Source organism: Sturnira hondurensis, unplaced genomic scaffold, assembly GCF_014824575.4.
Source record: "Sturnira hondurensis isolate 20B ecotype Veracruz unplaced genomic scaffold, ASM1482457v3 Scaffold0000880, whole genome shotgun sequence".
NCBI lineage: Eukaryota > Metazoa > Chordata > Mammalia > Chiroptera > Phyllostomidae > Sturnira > Sturnira hondurensis.
In genome coordinates, this window is record NW_028073511.1 from 21,718,530 (window position 1) to 21,738,959 (window position 20,430).

Here is a 20,430-nt window from a genome sequence, read left to right on the forward strand (position 1 = left end):
TACACACCCAACACCAATGGGTAAAAAGTAGTCGCCGGACAGTGAAAACAGCAAAAGTACTCAACTTTTTCAAGAAATGTGGGCTGAGACAGAGAAGTTGCCAAGAAAATTATGGAGTGGAGAGGTTTAATTTTGACTAAAAGAAAAAATATAAATACCTATGGCAGAAAACAGATGAGAATTGAAGTTTGAAAATACAAGGAAAGGATGGTGTAATTAACAGATGGGGGAAAAAACTGATGTTATTTAGATGTTAAGATCCAAGTAGGCCCTAGCTGGTGTAGCTCAGTGGATTAAGTGCAGGCCTGTGAACCAACCAAAGCACTGCTGGTTTGATTCCCAGTCAGGGCACATGCCTCGGTTGCAGGCTATATCCCCAGGATGGGGTGTGCTAGAGGCAAGCATACATTGATGTTTCACTCCCTTTCTCTCTCCCTTCCCTATCTCTCTAAAATAAATAAATAAAATATTTTTAAAAAGACAAAAGTAGGCAGGGGAAATCTTCCTGTGTAGTTAATATTTTAATAAAGGGAACGGGCAGTATTAAGAATGAATCTGGAACAACATGAATAAACTGAGATTGTCCTAGGCAAACGGAGTCTTTTCTAATTAAGAAAAGAAAAAAAGAAATGAGTGCAGACAGGTTGTGGATAAAGTGGCAGAGTTGAGAGAGTTGATTTGATGGTTTCTATATAATGTACTGTGTGAAGTATACAGGTCATCTAGTGATAATGAAAGGTGAAATAAAGTCATTTAGTAAGAGAGAAAGCAAGTAGATAGAAAGGCTGTGGTTTAGGAAGTAGAAAAGCATTGAATTGCTAACTGTGGAACACAAGAGTCCTAACTAGAAGAACATAAGCAGATTAATAGGTGGCCTTGAGCATTCAATTAAAACGGAGAACATATATTTACAATGAAAATCAAGATTTGCATTTATGGTTCTTACTCTAGCAGAGTTCAATAGGCTGATAATTGGTAGAGATTTGTACATGGTCTGATTTAGTATTAGAGTTTTCTAATTAGATTCTATGTAAGAAAAATCAGCCAAAAAAAAATAAAGCACTTTCTCCAAAGTGGGGGTTGATTTATCATGATGTAAGAAAATGTAAAAATTTATATTTTTATTTTGTAAATTTTATTTTTTTCATTTTCATTTTAAAATAATTTACTAAATGTTTAATATTAATTTTTATTTAATAAAATAGAACTAATGTTATGTGTTACTATATTATATTACCATGCCCATATTTGGCTATGTATAATGTGTAAATTTTATCCAATTTTTTATGGAAAAATAAGGCTGCACATTATACATGGGTATAATAATTACACACCATGAGTATAATAATCCCATGTGTAATGCACACAAAAACATGGGTGTGCATTATACACAGAAAAATATGGGGGGTGTGGGTGGAAGTGTGTAAAGAAATACAAAAATATCTCTCTGATAATAGCGTGACACTCACATAAAATATATTTAAATATATATTTACATTTGTGCATAGTCTAAGTAATACTAAACCATGAAAGTTGACTTCATTAAAGCCTCTAATCCCTCATTTTCTTTCTAACTTCTTTCTTTCTTCTTTCTTATCTTAAACATGTGGAATAAGTATAACTGAAATAATTGGAAGTATACATGTTTTCATCCTTGAGAGCTGCTCCATCTCAAAGCTCTAAGTTAAGCTAAACCTTTCAATGATGGATCAAGCAATGCAGAGTGGTGGCTGGTGCAGTAATACCAAAAAGTGGAAGTAATGATCTCAGGGAAAGGAGGTCAAGAAATTGAGGGGTTAGAGTTTTACCTAGATCTTTCACACAAGCATGAATATTCCCCTGGCTGATAGCAAAACTGAGTAATAATGAGAAGGAAATGATCCAGGTATCAAAGTCTTCAAGAATGTTCATCTGGGGAAAGGTAGTTTATAAATATCAGCCACTCTGATGGTTAAGAAAAAAAAAGAAATTATGGAATGTAAAACATAGAACCCTGGGTCATAGGTTTGGAATATATTTTGTAAGAAGTAGTAAGTTTCCCAGAGAAAACACATAAATGGGACAATGGTAAGACTCCATAGATGAACCAGGTCAGTGAAGTTCTGACAAACGGCTACAATGGTCAGAGCTGTTTCCTTTTTGATAGGAAGGGAATATTAGAAATCAGCCTGGGTTGATTTCAGTTTTGTGAGATGTAGAGGGCTCTGCTGGATGGGGGGAACCTACCCTCTCTGAAAGAGGTCCATTTCTGTCTAAATTGGCTGTGAGGCTCTAGCTTTGGGGCTGTTAATCCATTGATTCTCAGGGAGTGCTGAGAGATCCCATCTGTGTATAATGAGATTAACAGGTAAAGGGGCCTGACTTCAGAGGCCACATTCATCACTAGAGACTGCTCCATCTCGGAACTCACTGACCTCAATGTCCACAGCATAGTCATGGTACAGGTGCATAGTCACGGGACAGGTAATTGTCCTGGGGAGGGCACAAAAAGGAGGTCATGAAATCTGGAGCTTAGGGCATCTCACAGCAAATCTCACACAGTATGTTATTGTGTAGGCGACTACAAGATATAACTGAGATTTGGGCTTGTTGAGAGTGTGGCTTTGATATTTATCCAATTCTGGAAGTGAAAACATTCAGTCAGGTTAAACATTTGGATACTGCAGTGCCAACCGTTAACAAGATGATAGAGAATTAGAAGACCAAATTCTTGATGTCCTGTGTCCCTCACATTGTGGCATTTTCTTCATTTTAAAGAGGACAAGTAAATGGAAGCAAAGAATATTGGCCAGGAGTTTAGTTTCTTCTACTGGAAAACAGTGTGTCTTTGAATAATTTAATTAACTTTTCAGTTCTTCATATGGAAAATAATGTTATAAATATTCATAATTTAAACATATATTTAAACAATCATTATTACACACAAGTGAGTACAATGTGTTTTATATCTTTTTCTTTGAGGAAAATATGCCAGAAGTTACATGATTTGCCCACATCACACAATTACACTATCCTCTTGCCTGTGGAGTTGGACTTAGCGTCCAGGCCACTGACTCAGAGCATTACAGGATACTACAAGTTTAAATTATAATCAACTGCAGTTACATTTATTTTATAAAATAGTAATTTCTGTATCACATTGAGTTCAAGATAAAATTCAACTTAAAAGCTGGGGATAATTTCTAGAACAGCAATAACAATTAAGTTGTATCCCAATTTCCTCAAGAAATCCAGGAATGCAATAATCCTGTCTTGAAGGTATCCTTGCCTATACATTTACTGTGAGACCCATTCTACGTACAAGGGATAAGCATAAATTGGGAGAGGGGATGTCATTGTGATATTTATTAGTCTCGTGTTTGAGATGCTCAAAACAGAGACTTGGTAAGGCAGGGTTAGAAAATATGGTCAAGCATAAAAGCCTAAGAGAACATGTACAAAACCAAAATTCTGACGCTTTACCAATCGTGGGCTGGAGTCGTAGCACAGATGAAAGTATTCATGAATGTGTGCTGAGTCAGTTGGGAGAAAGTGGAGAGCAAGATGGATGAGTCCTAAGAGGGCTGTTAATTGGTACACCATTGCCCTGAGCAGAAGAGACAGTTTTTCATGGCCGTACACACAATGAGCTTGCTCGTTACTGAAAGTTGTATTAACTTGCTTGTGTCTGATCTGTAAGTGCAGTAATTGCTCTTTTTGTGTGCACAGTAAGAGAAGGATAATAGTGAGGAGAAGCAGGGAAGGGGACAGAGATCTTCCTACATACACACCTATAAAAGGCAATGCCGGTGTGTGGCATGTGAGGGCAGAGATTTAGCAAAAGCTATACTTACTGCTGAGATTCATACATTGAATTGTTTATCTGTTACACTGGTGCTGCTCTGGTAGGTCTCAAGATTTTGATTCATTTTTTTCTTACTGGAAGTAGCAGATATATCCTCATACCTTGGGAGGAGAAAGGGAGAACTGTGTACAAACTTTGAAGATGACTCTTTTTTTAAATTTATTTAATTATTTTTCAAGTAAAGTTTTCTATTACTCCCATCCCATCTCACCCCCGTGCTCCCCCCTCCCTCCCATTTCCACCCTTCTCAGTTGTTGTCCATGTATCCTTTATATATGTTCCTCTAAATTCCTCCCCTATTTCCCCTGAAATTCCCTCCCCTCTTCCCTCTGGTCACTGTCAGCCTGTTCTCTATTTCAGTGTCTTTGGTTATATTTGGCTTGCTTGTTTGTTTTGTTATTTAGCTTCCTGTTAAATGTGAGATCATATGGTATTTGTGCTTCAACACCTGGTTTATTTCACTCAGCATAATGCTTTCCAGTTCCATCCATGTTGTTGCAAAAGGTAGGAGCTTCTTCTTTCTTTCTGCAGCATAGAATTCCATTGTGTATATGTACCATGTTTTTTTTATCCATTCATTTACTGACGGGCACCTAGGTTGATTCCAACTCTTGGCTATTGTAAATTGTGCTGCTATGAACATTGGGGTGCATATGTTCTTTGGGATTGGTGTTTTAGGGTTCTTAGGTTCTTTTGCTGGGTCAAAAGGCAGGTCCAATTTTAGTTTTCTGAGAAAATTCCATACTGTTTTCCATAATGGTTGTACCAGTCTGCAATCCCACCAACAGTGGACCAGAGTCCCCTTTTCCCCACACCCTCTCCAACATTTGTTGTTTATTGCTTTGTTTATGATAGCCATTCTCACTGGTGTAAAGTGGTATCTCATTGTGGTTTTAATTTGCATCTTTCTGATAGCAAGCGATATTGAGCATCTGTTCATGTGTCTCTGGATCCTCTGTATGTCCTCTTTGGAGAAATGTCTGGTCAAGTCCTTTGCCCATTTTTTAATCACATTGCTCGTCTTCTTTGAGTGGAGTTGAGTGAGTTCTTTGTATATTTTGGAGATTAAACCTTTGTCTGAGGTATCATTGGCAAATATGTTTTCCAATGCAATTTACAGATTCAATGCAATACCTATTAAAGTACCAATGTCATATTTCACAGACATAGAACAAACACTTCAAAAATATATATGGAACTGAATATAAATGACACCGAATAGCAGCTGCAATGTTGAGAAAGAAAACAAAGTAGGAGGGATCACAACACCTGATATCAAAGTGTATTACAAGGCCACTGTAATCAAAACAGCCTGGTACTGGCATAAAAACAGGCACATAGACCAATGGAACAGAACAGAGAACCCAGAAATAAACCCAACTCTCTATAGTCAATTAATATTTGACAAAGGGGGCAGTAACATAAAATGGGGTGAAGATAGCCTCTTCAACAAATGGTGTTGGGAGAACTGGACAGCTCCATGCAAAAAAATGAAACTCAAGCACCAACTTACACCATACACCAAAATAAATTCAAGGTGGATAAAAGACTTAAATATAAGCCGTGATACCGTTAAAGTCCTAGAGGAGAATATTGGCAGGAAAATATCATATATTTCACGCAACAACATTTTTACTGATATGTCCCCTAGAGCAAGAAATATATAGGAAAGAATAAACAAATGGGATCTCATCAAAATTAAAAGCTTCTGTGCGGCTAAAGAAAACAGCATTAAAATAAAAAGACAACCAACTGTATGAAGATGACTCTTATTCAGATTGGAAACACTAACAAAGCTTCCTAGTGGAATGGAAGTGTTACTGGAACAGAGTGTGAAACTGTAATATGGTATAGGGGATATATATGATGCTTATAATGTGGTTCAACTTTTTCCAAGTATACTCTATGGATGCTATTATTATTTCTATTTTACATGTAAGGAAAATGAGACACAGTGCCAGTATGGGGCAGAATTATTATTTGAACTCTGCAACCTACTTCTAGAGTCCATGATCTTCTACCATACTACATCAGCCTTCACAGGAAAGGTGATAGTGGTTTTTGTAGAATGTGCAATGGCATGGAGGTCTAGAGAGAATGAGGTATTGCAGGGGTAGAAAAAATGGCCTTGTCAGGGCACAGGTATTTGTGTGTGTGTCTAATGTATACATACATTGCATAACTAAAATCATGTACTTAGCAACTCACTTCTCTAAAGATTTTTATTTACTTTTAGAGAGAAGGAAAGGGAAGAGAAAAGAGGGAGAGAAACACCAAGTGGTTGCCTCTAGTACATCCCCAACTGGCGACTTGGTTTGCAACCCAGGCATGTGCCCTGACTAGGAATCCAACGAGTGACCTTTCACAGGCTGGCGCTCAATGCACTGAGTCACAGCAGCCAGGGCAAAAGTTACCTTTTTAACATATCATTAGAAACAAGGCACATAATAAGGTCCACAAATAGGTCCACATATTTATGGATAATTGATTTTCAACAAAAGCTCCAAAACAATTAAGAAAGAAAAGTTTATTTACCAAATTTTACTAGAACAACCAAGTAAATATATGGAAACAAAAAATCTCAAGCCCTACTCCACACCATACATCCACACAAAATTGTTTCAGATAATCCCACAGACCTAAATATAGAATAAAAGCTATAAATATTTTAAATGAAAACATACATTGGTAAAGATTTCTCAGAGAGGACAGAAAAAAACACCAAGATTAAAAAAAAATGTTAAATTGCTGTTCATTAAAATTAAAAACTTTTTCTTAGTAATGGTCATCATTAAAACATAAGCAAGACACAGACTTGGAAAATATGTAGGGAGTAGGAATAGGGGTGGGTGAGTCTGGAAAAACATACGTATTTAAAACATAAAATGGATTCCTACAAATCACTGTCAAAAGAACAACTCAACAAAAAATAAGCAAAAGCATTCAGAAGACTCTTTAAAAAAGAAGATATATAACACTTAAGATCATTATTCATCATCAACATAAAAATTCAAATCACAGTGTAACATCATTTCACATACACTAAAATCACTAAATTTCCTTTTTGTTTTTAAAGCTGATAACATCAAGTTTTAGCAAGAATATAAAGTGAGTTATATCTTATTCACTGGAGATGAAAATGTAAAATGATTCAACCATTTTGAAAGGCTGCTCAAAAGCTTATTATGAAAGCAATCATATACTTATAAGATTTACAATTACATTTTTAAATATTCACCCCCAAAATTTTGAGATCTATATCCACAAAAAAGACTTGGATGTGAATATACATAGATTTATTCATAATAGCCCAGGCTGGAAACAACTCAAATGTCTATCAACAGAATAATGAACAAACAAATTGTGACATGGAATATCATTCAGAAATAAATAAATAAATAAATAAATAAATAAATAAATGTTGTGTTTAGATAGATGATACGTGGATATATACCTGCCACAACATGAATTAATGGGGGGAAAACTCTTTCTGACTGAAGAAACACATTAAAAAAACATATGTTTTGGTACTATTTTCATTCTAGACGAGGAAACCCAATATATGGTTGTAAACATCATAACTCCAATTGCCTAGACAGCAGTTGTGGACTGACTAAAAGGGACCATGAGGAAACTTTGGGATAGTAGAAATGTTTGATATCAGTTGAAATAATGATGGCATGAGAAACACATCAACTAAATCTCATACGAATGTACACCTAAGATCTGTGCATTTCCTATAAAAACCAAACATAAACAACAAAAATGGCTTGAGGCTTCACTTCAAGAGCCAGAGCCTCAGTGTGGGAAAAGTATTGGAACACTATAGTGTCCTGGAGGCTACTCTCGTCAGCTAAGAAAATGACTGCTTCCCCCAACAAGACCATCTGTGATCTGCAATTCCATCTAATAAGTTTTGGAAGTTTTTTAGTAGACAAGCACCCTAGTTAAGTGACAGAAACTGCTATAATAAACTCTAGATTCTCAATGACTTTATCAAAGTTTACTTATTGCTTTATAAAAGTCATCATTTCCACCAAGACAAAAAGAGAAGAACTGTGATCTCTTTATGAGTCAAAGATTTTGCCAAAAACAATCACTTTTCTCTCTTTTTCTTCTCCACCCACAGTGCAGTCCTTTTAAAAACAATTAAATGAGAAACCCAGGAAAATGCTTAGTTAACCAAGTAATAAGGGGTTACTTGAATGCTGTTGCCTTTCCAGATATGTCTCTTCTCAGTGTAAGTCACACATACTGGAAAAACCAACAGGAATATAAATTGACCAAGAAGGCTGTGTTTTATAATTACTAACTGTGATATTGAAATGAAATAGTTAGATGACTGTGATATTAAAACTCTTGGTTAAATTTCAATAGGAACATAATCATAACTTGATAACAAATATAATCCCTCCTATCTATAGCTGAATCCAGTTCTTTCTAATATATCCTCTTGCCAAACAAAATATAAAAGGCCTTGATTTTTTATATTCTAGCTTTTTCAGTTTTCAAAAAGCCTTTTTCTCTACTGTTGCTAAGAAGAAAAAAGGAACTGTTGCCAAGTAACAAGAAAATAGTGTCCCCGCATATCTGTGTCTCCTCAGCTGAATATCAAATACAAAACTCTCAGCTGCTCTCAAGGACATGGCAGGAGTGAGGCATCATTCATGATGCTGAATGCAGGTCCATCAGATCCCATGAAGTTCAGTGCTTCTCTAATAGTGATATTCAGCTGTATGTGTAATTTTTATATCACACTTTGAGGAACAAGTACATCACTAATGCAATTGCACTTTTCGTTTACCTGAAGCTTTTTGCTTAATCGTGAGCAAGTAATTTGAAGCAAATATTTTGCTCGTTTCATTTCTTCTTTCCGATCAAGAAAAGATATCATATCTGACCTGCTTAACAAGTGTTCCTCTTTATTCACAAACAATAGGTAGGTAAACAGATCTATTATAACTCACCTTGATGCAATACCAGAGAGTCACTTTGTGGTTTCAGAAAGTTAAAAATAGATGTTTGAGAAATTGATTCATTTAAAAGTCAATGCAAATCCACAAAGTGTTAAAATATTAAGTGAATTCACTCTGAATAACCCCAAATGACAATCTACTTATTGTCTCCCCTTCTAAGAAAATTTACAATTCTCTATTCTTGTTGCCATTTGTACCATGTGTCCACATCATGGCCAGAGTTAATTGGACTAATGATGCACCTAAGGAGAATCAATTTTCTAGAAGAATTGGGCAAATCAGATATCTTCTTTTGAAAATGTGTATCAAGAGACACTTAATCAGATGATGATTTTCACTGGGGTCATGCAGCCCTGGGACCATGTTCAGTTATATTCATGCAGCTCAAACCCATGTAGATAAGAGGAGATAAAGGTAAAGTAAATTAAAAATGAGAGAGACTGCACCACACCTGAGATTAAAAAAGGAAAAGGATGATAACCCATGTGAGGAGTAAACATTAACTAATAAAACTAGATTTTATTAACATTAGTTGGTTTTACTTTTTCATTATTCCTTAAAAATTTAGCTTTATTGATCCCTTTTCTTTGCCTTAGAAGGATTCTATAGCTTCTTGATTATTGGCAGTTATTTAAATTTAGTTCAGTCTAGTTTAATAGTCCTGTCTCATATCTGGTTCAAAACATTTACTCCCCATCCTTACACTTCTATCCACCCTTCTAGTCACTTGTTCTTTCACTGGCTTGGGGGTGGAAAGAAAAACCATGGACATAGAGATCTGTGCCCACATTTACTTGGTAAAATTATCTCTGGTGATAAGTGCCCTTGGACATTTTTGCTCAGTCTGATTCTATCTGATGCTGGATGCTTCCGAGCAGTTAAGTGTGAGTTTTTCTTAGAATGGTCTTTGCCTTGATCCTAGACCCCTCCACTATTGATAAATCCCTCAAACAGAGACATCTTTGTCCTTATGTGATCCTGCTTGAAGTCCAGTTTCTGATCCTGATCCTGTTTTTAATGTTAGGAATATCATTGTTTGGCTGCTGCCTGAGGAACTCTACATCTTCTGCCAATTTATTAATTGACTTCCTCCATTAAACAAATATCCAGTAACTTCTGAGACCCTCTCTGTCATCAACTGAATATCAAAGAATCCAAAGTAGACTAGAAGTTGCCTCCATCTTTTTCCAAATACACTTCATCATGTTTTCTTCATGCCTTAATACTGTGAGATATTCCAGATGATCCTCAGCCTGCCAAAACCTGTAGACAACAAATGGGCAACACCCCAAACTCAGAGGATGCAAGTTAAGGTCTGCCAAAAACTTCGTTGTTTCTTCACTGGTGATTGCACAAGGGGCCTTCGAGTTCTGCAATGTGGCCAACATCCACCCACGGAACGAGATGCCCAGTTCTTATTTCTTAGAGGTATCCCCAATCTCTCCTAATAATGCTCTTCAACTGTCTTCAAACTTGGCTTCAGTGGTTGTGAGCAGCCCTTATTTCTCTCTTCATGGTTGAGAGGGGAAGGAAATGGGTGTACATGGGGGTGAAGGTATTGATAGCCTCTTACAATTTTGAGGACACTCTGCTCCAAAATACTGCCAAGACCCTCTTTTTCATTTATTCTCAAGTCTGTCTTTTTTTCACTAGGGAAGGGGTGGCAGAATGATCATCAGAAAGCTCTATGGAGAAAAATCTGTTCATCATTATGGGTTGTCCATTGGAAATTTCCCTAGAACGTAAAGCTCTTGAGGATGTAAGCCTAATTTACAGTTAGCCTCAGCTGCAATTCCAGAATACCATTCAACATTGCTTATACCAATTCTATATCTTAAGCAACTTTTTTATTAGATCTGAATGTACGTTTTGTAAAATCTAATATTAAAATGAACCAACTACTTACTCTACCAGTTTCTCTGAGTTTCTGTTTTTATGCTCAAATTACTCAGTGAAGACAATGGGCAAGACCCCATAAAAGTCTCTGAGGAGAAATTAGATAATACTTTATCAGAAAAAGTAGAATCTGCTTGAAAGATAAAACTTAGACACACAATAATAACAATATAATACATTAATTATTTCAATGAGTATAAAAAGAACTGTAAGAAACAATGACACTGAAGGAAGCTGTTGGTCACAACTGGCAGTCATGCCCATGTCCTTCTCACATGCAAAATGCATTCATTCTGTTAGCAGCAGGAAACTGGCAGTTGTGGCTACAAGAATTCAGAGCCACTTAAATTATAAGGGAAAGTTTATTTGGAAAGTTACAGAGGTAGAAGTGAGCCACAGGGAAAAAAATGGGCTCAGGAAATGCTACAGAAAAAGTCCTTGGAGTTCAGGGTGGGAGAAAGAGAAGGAGAGGGGCAGGGACAGGGAGAGAAAGGAGATGCACCTTCAGAGAGAAAAAGGGGAGGAGAGGCACTGGCATGCTCTGGAAAAAAAGAGAGAGGGCCTTTGGGAAAGAAAGGGCTGGGAAAGGGTTGGGAGTGCTCCATAGAGAAACCCACAGCAGGGTCCTCCATCCTGGGGGCTTTTATGTGGAGGTCTCAGGGAAGTACCACAACAGAATATTCATCAGCTTTCCAAGTGTACCTCCTCAGGGTTATGGTCTTCACTAATTGGGTGGCAGCAGGGCAGGAGGTCATTGGTTAATGCAATTGGTCCTGATTTCAGCCATGGCACCACTCTGCCTGGTTTTGCTGCTTTTCTGAGCCTGAAACTTCAGCTGAAACCCAGCTGAAGCCTAGATGTCATCTTCCAGGGCTTAACTGTTTGGCGAGTGCTCGTGGGAAAGCTTGTAGTTTTGTCCCTTGCTAGGCACCTGGGGCTCTCCACCCTGACGACCCTGTACATCTGGCCCATTTGTTACATTGCTCATACCTGTCTAACCGCCTGCTACTATTTCATCCCAATAACATCAACTTTAAAGCCTAAGTCCAAAATCTCTTCTAAATGAAATCTACATCAGATATGATTGAGACTCAAGGTATGATTCATCCTGAGGCAAATTCCATTCTAGTTCTGAACTTGTGAACCCAAACATAATAAGTGCTTTCAAAACACAATGGTGAGACAAGCATTGGCATTTCTGTTCCAGGACTGAGAAACAGGAAAGAAGAATGGAGTGACAGCACCATGTAAGTCCCAAATCGAACAGGGCAAATTCCATTGTGCCTTGAGGCTTGAGAATAATTTTTTTTGGCTGCACACACATAGCCCAGCAGGATGGTCCCACAGAGTCCCTCTGCCTAGGCACTGCTCTAAGGCAACTCTCTGCAGGGGTCGTTTCTGCCAAAATCTAGGGCTGGGGTGTTGTGCCCTCGATAGCTCCAGGTGACTCTAACCTTTGAAAGCTAAGTGGAGGAGGCCATGCCTCCTGGGCATGTGAACTCTGATTTTGGCAGAAGCTGCCAAGTGGACATTCCAGAGAGGCAGTCACAGCACATTGCACTGAATCAGGGCCCACCAGAGCCTCTCCTTGGGCAATTGAGGAGCTCGGTGTTGTTGTGTAGGGTGAATTGGCAGCGAGGGAAACCTGAAGTCCCACATGTGCCAGCAGTCTCTCCTTTGAACCTGCTGCCACCCTCCCCCTCATCCTTGCACCTGGGTCTTGATGGGAGTGATGGCTTTTCTGATTATCACATTTGCAGTCATCCTTCTATTGTCTTGGAAATTCACTCTTGGCATTTGTTGGGATGGCCATTCTATACTTTAATCTTTTTATTAAACGGCCACTATTCATAGCCTTAGTATTCCAAATCTTTTTAAGTCTGCTTTTTATTTTGCTTAACAATTCTCTCTTTGAGTGATTTATCTCTTCTCACATTTTTATTATAAGCAGGCAAAAGGAGCTATAAAATAGCTTCAGCTAAATATCCGGTGTTATCCCTTACAAATTCTACCTCCAAAAACACACTAGAACAGAAATACATTTCAGCCAATTCCTTGTCATTTTGTAACGAGTTTCGCCTTTCTTCCAGTTTTCAATAGCATATTCCTTATTTCCATCTGAGGCCTCATCAAAATTACCTTTACCACTCATATTTCTACCAACATTGTGTTCAGTATTGCTTAGGTATTCTCTAAGACTGAGGGTTTCTTTACAGCTCTCCTCTTCTCTTTCAAGCTTCTTCCAGAATCACCCTTAGTGGTTGGTTCATGGCACCGTAAGCTTTGTCTAGCATGCGCCTGAAAACTCTCCCACCCTTTGCCCATTACCCAGTTCCAAAATCTCTTCCATTGTATTTATTAGAATAACATCTGCACTTTCAGTTCATCCCAGATGCTATTACAAATATACCATAGACCTGGTGGCTTAAACAATTATTTATTTCTCACAGTTATGGAGGCTGGGAAGTCCAAGATCAGGACTCTGGAAGATTGATTGTCTAGTGAGAACACTTTTCTCAGTTCATAGACAGCCATTTTTTCTCACTGTAACTGTAACAGGGTACAGCCCAGAGGGGGGGCCCAAATAGGGATTTGGAATGGGGTCCAGAAGTCAAAGTGTCCAGGAAATATTAGAGAGATATATAGGATGTTCTCACCCCTTCCCCCTACAGGTGTGAGTTGGGGGAAGGGACACATGGAGCAGGAACATGCAGAGCTGTTTTGTACAGCAACAGCTATGCAGCTAACCTCTGACATGCTCATTTAACATATCTATAACATTTAACTGGTTGCACAGATATGTAAAATAGCTGTGGCCAGGCTCTGAGCCAGGGGGATGGAAGTGACCTCCCCCCAAGACATAACTGGGAGGGAACTACCCCTGGTTACAGCGCCAGGGAGAAGACTGGCTCCACACCATGTCCACGCCTGCCCAGACTCACTATGGCAGCCCAGTAAAGCTGGAAGGATATGGGAGTGCTGGTAAGTGTCGTGGATTGTAGGAGTGATACAGGGTGCAGCCAAAGGGGGGTGCCCGGGAAGGATTTGGAATAGTGTCCAGAACTCAAAGTGTATAGGAATATTGGAGAGACGTATAAGGTGTCCTCACCCCTTCCCCCAACAGCTGTGAGTTGGGGGAAGGGACACATAGACCAGGAACATGCAGGGCTGTTTTGTAAAGCCACAGCCCTGCAGCTAATCCATGGCCTGGTCATTTAACATATCTATAGCCTTTGGCAGGTCACTTGGATATGTTAAATGGCTATGGCCATGCTTGGAGCTAGGGGAATGAAGTCACTTCCCCCCAAGATGCGACTGGGGGGCAGATCCCCTGAGTTACAGCGCCTGCGTTGGGGCTTGGAGGAGATTGGCTCTAGGACATGGGACCATACCTGCCCAGACTAACAATGGCAGCCCAGTAAACTTAGAATAATACAAAAATACTGGCAGGTGTAACTAACTGATCGTGGGAGGAGTCGGAAATAGGGGTACAGAGGAAGATGGGCACCGGGGGATTTAAACCCAGACACGGCAGCCATTAGGGAGAGAGACACAAGGTTTCAGCAGAATTAGGACCCCCCCCCTTGTAGCCATTAGGAGAGAGAGCCACACAGGTCTCAGCAGGGTGCAGACCCCCTCTTGGCCAGGTGAAAGGGAAAACCACGTAGCTTTGCCAGAATGGAGATCCCCGCAGCTAGGTGAAGAAGAAAGACGTGCGTTTTTGGTGGAGTGCGGCTTTGGTAGAAGAGGCCCACGCGGCTTTGGTAGAAGAGGCCCACGCGGCTTTGGCGTGCTCCCTTTGGCTGAGTGGCCTGGAAAGCAGGAGAGACTTTGACTAGAACTTGGTACAAAGAACTCTTGCCAGTGAAAGGTGCCTCATGACTTTGGATTAATTGGAGATCCTGCCTGGACAGCCAAAACAGCTCACAGTGCAAGTGACCTGAAAAACGGACGTGTGCTCTTTTCCTGATTTACGGTACCCGGAGTTGGGACAGTGGGAGAAGGGAGCGCTGTGTGTGTGTGTGTGTAGGTGTATACCCTTAAAGACTTTAATATTTTAAGGAAGGCATTAGGCCTGAATAGCATTAAATAAACATTTTGTTTCCTTTTCACAAATCTCTGGCATTGAGAGATGTGTTTCCAATTGGTGGTGGACAGAAGAGCCCAATAGATATCAGTGTATCGTCCTTGGGAGGGGCCCCTGTTTTCTGTAGCAGTTTTTGGCATCCCTTGGTGGGCCAAGTATTGCCCCTCCTCGGACCCTTGTTCGGAAACAGGAGGTGTCCGAAATGGGGGTACTGAGGAAGACTGGCTCGGGGATTTAAACTGAGACTCTGCAGCCATTAAGAGGAGAACCACGTGGTTTTGGCAGAGTGGAGACACCCTTACAGCTTTGCCAAGGAGAACCACGAGGCTTGATCCTGGCTGACGACACAGGTGATGGTGTCAGGAGCCCAAATCTACTTCTTTTCCTGAGATATGGTACCCCAGTTTAGGGCAGAGGGAGAACGAAGCCCTGTGTGCACCTGTGGGTATCCCAAAAGCACTTTGATATTTTAATGAAGACATTAGGTCACTGCTTTAAGTCTGTATAGCTTTAAATAAACATTTCCTTTTCTTTTCACAAATCTCTGCCGTTGAGAGACATCTTTCCTCTGGCAGTGGATAAGCAAACCTAGTAGGGGGTCCTTTCAGTAATAGTGTATCATACCCCCCTGGCCCTGTGCTCTGTAACATAACCTCAAGTGCTACAAGGGGTGAGGGAGCTCTCTCAGTTCTCTTCTGTAAGAGAACTGACCCATTCATGATGGCTCTACCTTTACATACTAATCACCTCTCAAAACCTTATGTCCAAAGTCATCATATTAGGGATTAGATTTCAATATATGAATTTTGAAAAGAGCCATGCATTCAGCCTACATAGTAATTTTAAGTAAGTTAAACTCTTTAAATATCAGTTTTCTTATTATTTACTGGTGATAAATTTGCAACCATCTCATGGAATAGTTTTAATATTATAAAATATATATAAAATATGACATCACACAATGTCATGGCTTATATTACATATGATGCTGCATATAATATAAAATACATAATATATAATAAATATAATATAACGTGTGTGGTATTTTTACTGACAGACAGTCTGTCTGGAGTACCAGGGAAGTCTCCCCAATCAGTCAAGATGTCAGCAGTGGGTGTTTCTTACACTGAACATGCAGAAAGCTAGAAATAATCAATGGATAGTGACTGAGTACATGGAGAGCTGGCGAGACAACTGGATAGAAGAAAAACCCTCCACTCCTTGTCGGATTGGGGTGAGACTAGAGGAAGACGGTCAAAGAGAGCATTTTTTAACTGTAAGCATAAACAAAAAGGATTGGTAGATGAAATAATAGGCCTCTACATGCTGCTAATATTGATAGTCAAGACTGAGTAAAGCCCCTTCAGTGGCCATGCTATAAAACCGAGAGAAAGGACTAAGACTCTGTGTTCTTCCAAGTGCAACCAAGAATTTTCATGAATTTCAAATCCAAAATGATAAATATTAATAACAATAAAAATTATGAAATAATCAATAAATTATCCATCAATAAAACTGTAAATGCTGAAAAGTAGCCCTCAGTACTCGCATCTGCCTAGAAACAAAAAGTTCAGAGCCAAGCCTCAAACTTACAAGAGAAAGTTCGACCACCATACAAGTCAAAATAGTGTAGGAATGGGGTGCCGGACCAGAAAGGCCAACCAGTGCAGCCTGGGGAAAGAAGGGATTGATTGGGAGGTGGACAAACCTGAAGCACGTGAAAGTTTGGGAAGTTGATTGGTCATTATGAGAGCACCTGGCCCGTCCCATACCCGAGCTAATATAAACCCAAAGGAACAAAGAAGAAGCTCTCTCAGGCTCTCTCTGTCTCAAGGCTCATGGGCTAGTGACCTGCACTGGCATGGAGCACTGACCTAGTCTCTCCAAGGGCCATGTGGCCTTAGCAGCCATGTGGCCCATGGCCTCCAGGAATGAGCGAGCCTCACTCTGTTGCCCACCTGCCAAGGCATTTGCTGGTGTGTTCACATACTCTTTTCCAGGAGCACATGACTTTGCTGCCCTCGCAGCTGGCACATGACCACATGGGCTCCACACACAGTCTCCAGGAAGGAGACTGAAATGAACAGCAGCCAGGAACCAGCTAAGTGCCCAGATGACTGCCAGCTGCCTGCAGATTTCAAACGACTGTGCTTTAAAATGGAACAGGAGCTCTGGACACCAACTCTTGTATTGGTTTTGTGGAGGAGATGAGCTATGAGACAGGAGTCTACCATTCTCCCAGATTGTTACCGAACAAGGGTCCAAGGGGGGGGGGCAATACTTGGCCCACCGAGGGATGCCAAAAACGGCTACAGAAAACAGGGGCCCCTCCCAAGGACGGTATACTAATATCTATAGGGCTCTTCTGTCCGCCGCCAATTGGAAACACATCTCTCAATGCCAGAGATTTGTGAAAAGGAAACAAAATGTTTATTTAATGCTATTCAGGCCTAATGCCTTCCTTAAAATATTAAAGTCTTTAAGGGTATACACCTACACACACACACACAGCACTCCCTTCTCCCACTGTCCCAACTCCAGGTACCATAAATCAGGAAAAGGGCACACGTCCGTTTTTCAGGTCGCTGGCACGTGAGCTGTGTCGCCTGCCTGTCCAGGCAGGATCTCCAATTAATCCAAAGTCATGTGGCACCTTTCACTGGCAAGAGTTCTTTGTACCGAGTTCCAGTCAAAGTCTCTCCTGCTTTCCAGGACACTCGGCCAAAGGGAGCACCCCAAAGCCACGTGGGCCTCTTCTACCAAAGCTGCACTCCACCAAAAGCGCGTCTTTCTTCTTCACCTGGCCTCAGGGATCTCCATTCTGGCAAAGCTGCGTGGTCTTCCCTTTCACCTGGCCAAGAGGGGGTCTGCACCCTGCTGAAACAGCTTGGCTCTCCCTCCTAATGGCTACAGGGGTCTACATCTTTCCAAAACAGCGTGGCTCTCCCCCTCACCTGGCCAAGAGGGGGTCCTCACTCTGCTAAAGCCACATGGCTCTCAAGCAGGCACTCTCTCTGAGAAGCAGCCCCCAGTTCTAGCCTGGGTAGCAGCCACTCACTTCTCCCTGGCCCAAAACTTGGCCACAGCTATTTAACATATCTATGAAACCAGTTAAAGGTTATAGATATGTTAAATGACCATTCCAGAGGTTAGCTGCAAAACTGTTGCTATGCAAAACAGCTCTCAATGGCCCTGCTCCATTCGTCCCTTCCCCCAACTGACACCTGGGTGGGGTGAGGACATCTTAATAATATTTCCTCCAATATTCCTATATACTTTGAGTTCTGGACACCATTCCAAATCTTTTCTGGGCCCCCCCTTGGCTGCACCCTGTATCAAGATGACACAGGACCTGAATAAAACCTCTTTCCTTTGACATCAGCATCTGCTTCCTGAGTTTGGCTTCTGTGGCAACAGGTAGCTAAACCTCCACTTATTTGTTGAGTTACGGTTAGAGAGGGGTCCAGATCCTCATGATTTTACTTAAAGGGAGCACACAGCCCTGTGTTGGCCATGGCTCTGAGCTGAGTTTTCCCTACATGTCAGATTCCTTGCCCCTGACATTTTCTCCCCCTGGTACGTACCTACTTATGCAGTAAATAATCCCTTAGAGAAGAACCAGGGAGCTGGAGAAAGCGCTGTCTAATTTCTACACAAGGACAGGAGACAATGGGACAGGCCCCAGTAGGTCAGCTCATGAAAGAAGGCAGTTAACCTTTCTGCCAGGGTGTTAGAAGGAGCCCTCGCCCACACTCAGGGCAGCCCTTTGAGCCCCCACCCCTGAAATTTGCTTTCAAGTGTACTTTTGCTTTGCCTGCTGAATAAACTTTCTCTTGCACGTTTGAGGCTTGGCTCTGAACTTTTTGTTTTTAGGCAGATGTGAGTACTGAGGGCTACTTTTCAGCATTTACAGTTTTATTGATGGATAATTTATTGATTATTTCATAATTTTTATTGTTATTAATATTTATCATTTTGGATTTGGAATTCATGAAATTCTCGGTTGCACTTGGAAGAACACAGAGTCTTAGTCCTTTCTCTCGGTTTTATAGCATGGCCACTGAAGGGGCTTTACTCAGTCTTGACTATCAATATTAGCAGCATGTAGAGGCCTATTATTTCATCCATCAATCCTTTTGTTTATGCTTACAGTTAAAAAACGCTGTCTTCCATACCTCTAGTACTATCTGGGGTGCACCTGATTGAATTAGAAAGGGGACAATTTACCCAAGATGCCCACTTGTATTCTCTCTACTTAGTAGCATTTGGAATATGTATGACTTGGAGTGACTTGACAAGCCTCAGTTGATCGCCTTACCTGAAAAGTCCTTGTAAAGTTGATTGTGAGGTGCTATAAATACGTTAAAGTTGTGACTGCTGATCTGAATAATGAGAGAGGGAGGAAGACAGGGAGAGGAGAGGAAGCAGAAATGCCCTAAAGGCATACGGAGGGGAAAAGAGAGAAAGAAAGAAGCTAAGAGGAACAGAACAAAAGCTCTTGTGCATTTCTTGCTCCAGGTTGTGAGCCTCATAGAGGATTTGTGGATGTGCAAGTTTATTTAAAGTAATTTGAGGCTCAAGGTGAGCTGGATTAGTTACTTTGTGTTTCAACAAAACCCTCCTTCTCAAACTCTCCCTGACCCCAAGGATCTCAACATTATGTTTCTCTGGAAGCTAAAACCTACTGTTGTAATTTTCAAGGCATATTTCTGCAACAAAATCATATAAAATAGAAGGTGGTGTCATGCAAGAAATCTCCAAACTTATAAGAATTTTTATGAGTTTATTTGAACCAAACTGACAAAAATTTTTCAGGAAGCAAAAATTCAAAGGATTGAGAAAATGTTCTGAAAAAATGTCAGTTTCACCACTTATTTTAGTAAGAATCAAAGATGAAGACAACAGGTAAGGGAGTTACATGAAATGCCTGGGTAACAGATTAGGGAGGCTGGAGAGAACAAAGCAGGAAATTTCTGGGATTGGATACAAAGTTAAAGAAATAGACACATACTTCTTTTACTAGGTGGTATAGGATAGTTAACCGTTAACAATTATGATAACTATAACTATGAGGGGCTCTGTCCTGCTCTGCTGGCAGATTGTGCCCTGTGGGGACTAGGACTTGACTACCTGCTATAACTTACTTTTAACTGGAGGGTTTAATTTCAGACCATCCTCTGTGGTTACTCGAGGTCTCTGAGTTTGTAAGTTCTGCCATGCAAGCTTCCTCGGAACTTGACGGGTTTAGTACATGGCTGCTTTTTCATCCACAGTGGATATATTATATAGGATGAAATGTGCCTTTTTAAATGAGTCTATAGTGTGTCTTGACATCATTAATATATAACACCAAGATCATTTCAGTAGGCCTTAGAAAAAAATAGTGACCCTCTCAAATGGGAGTGTAATGTGGAGTCAATGAAAGCAGGAGGCATTTTAAGACGGCCTCTAGAGTTGTGTGGGCTGCTTACCTGATTTACCTACAATAAAGCATCAAAACCTTGAATTTAAATAGTAGGTCTGTTCTCTCCAGTTCACTTGCAATTCTTTGGTTTAGGGCTTTTGAACAGACCATTTTCTTGACTTTTTGATGACTCATAACCTGTTTATTTCTACTGAAAATATGC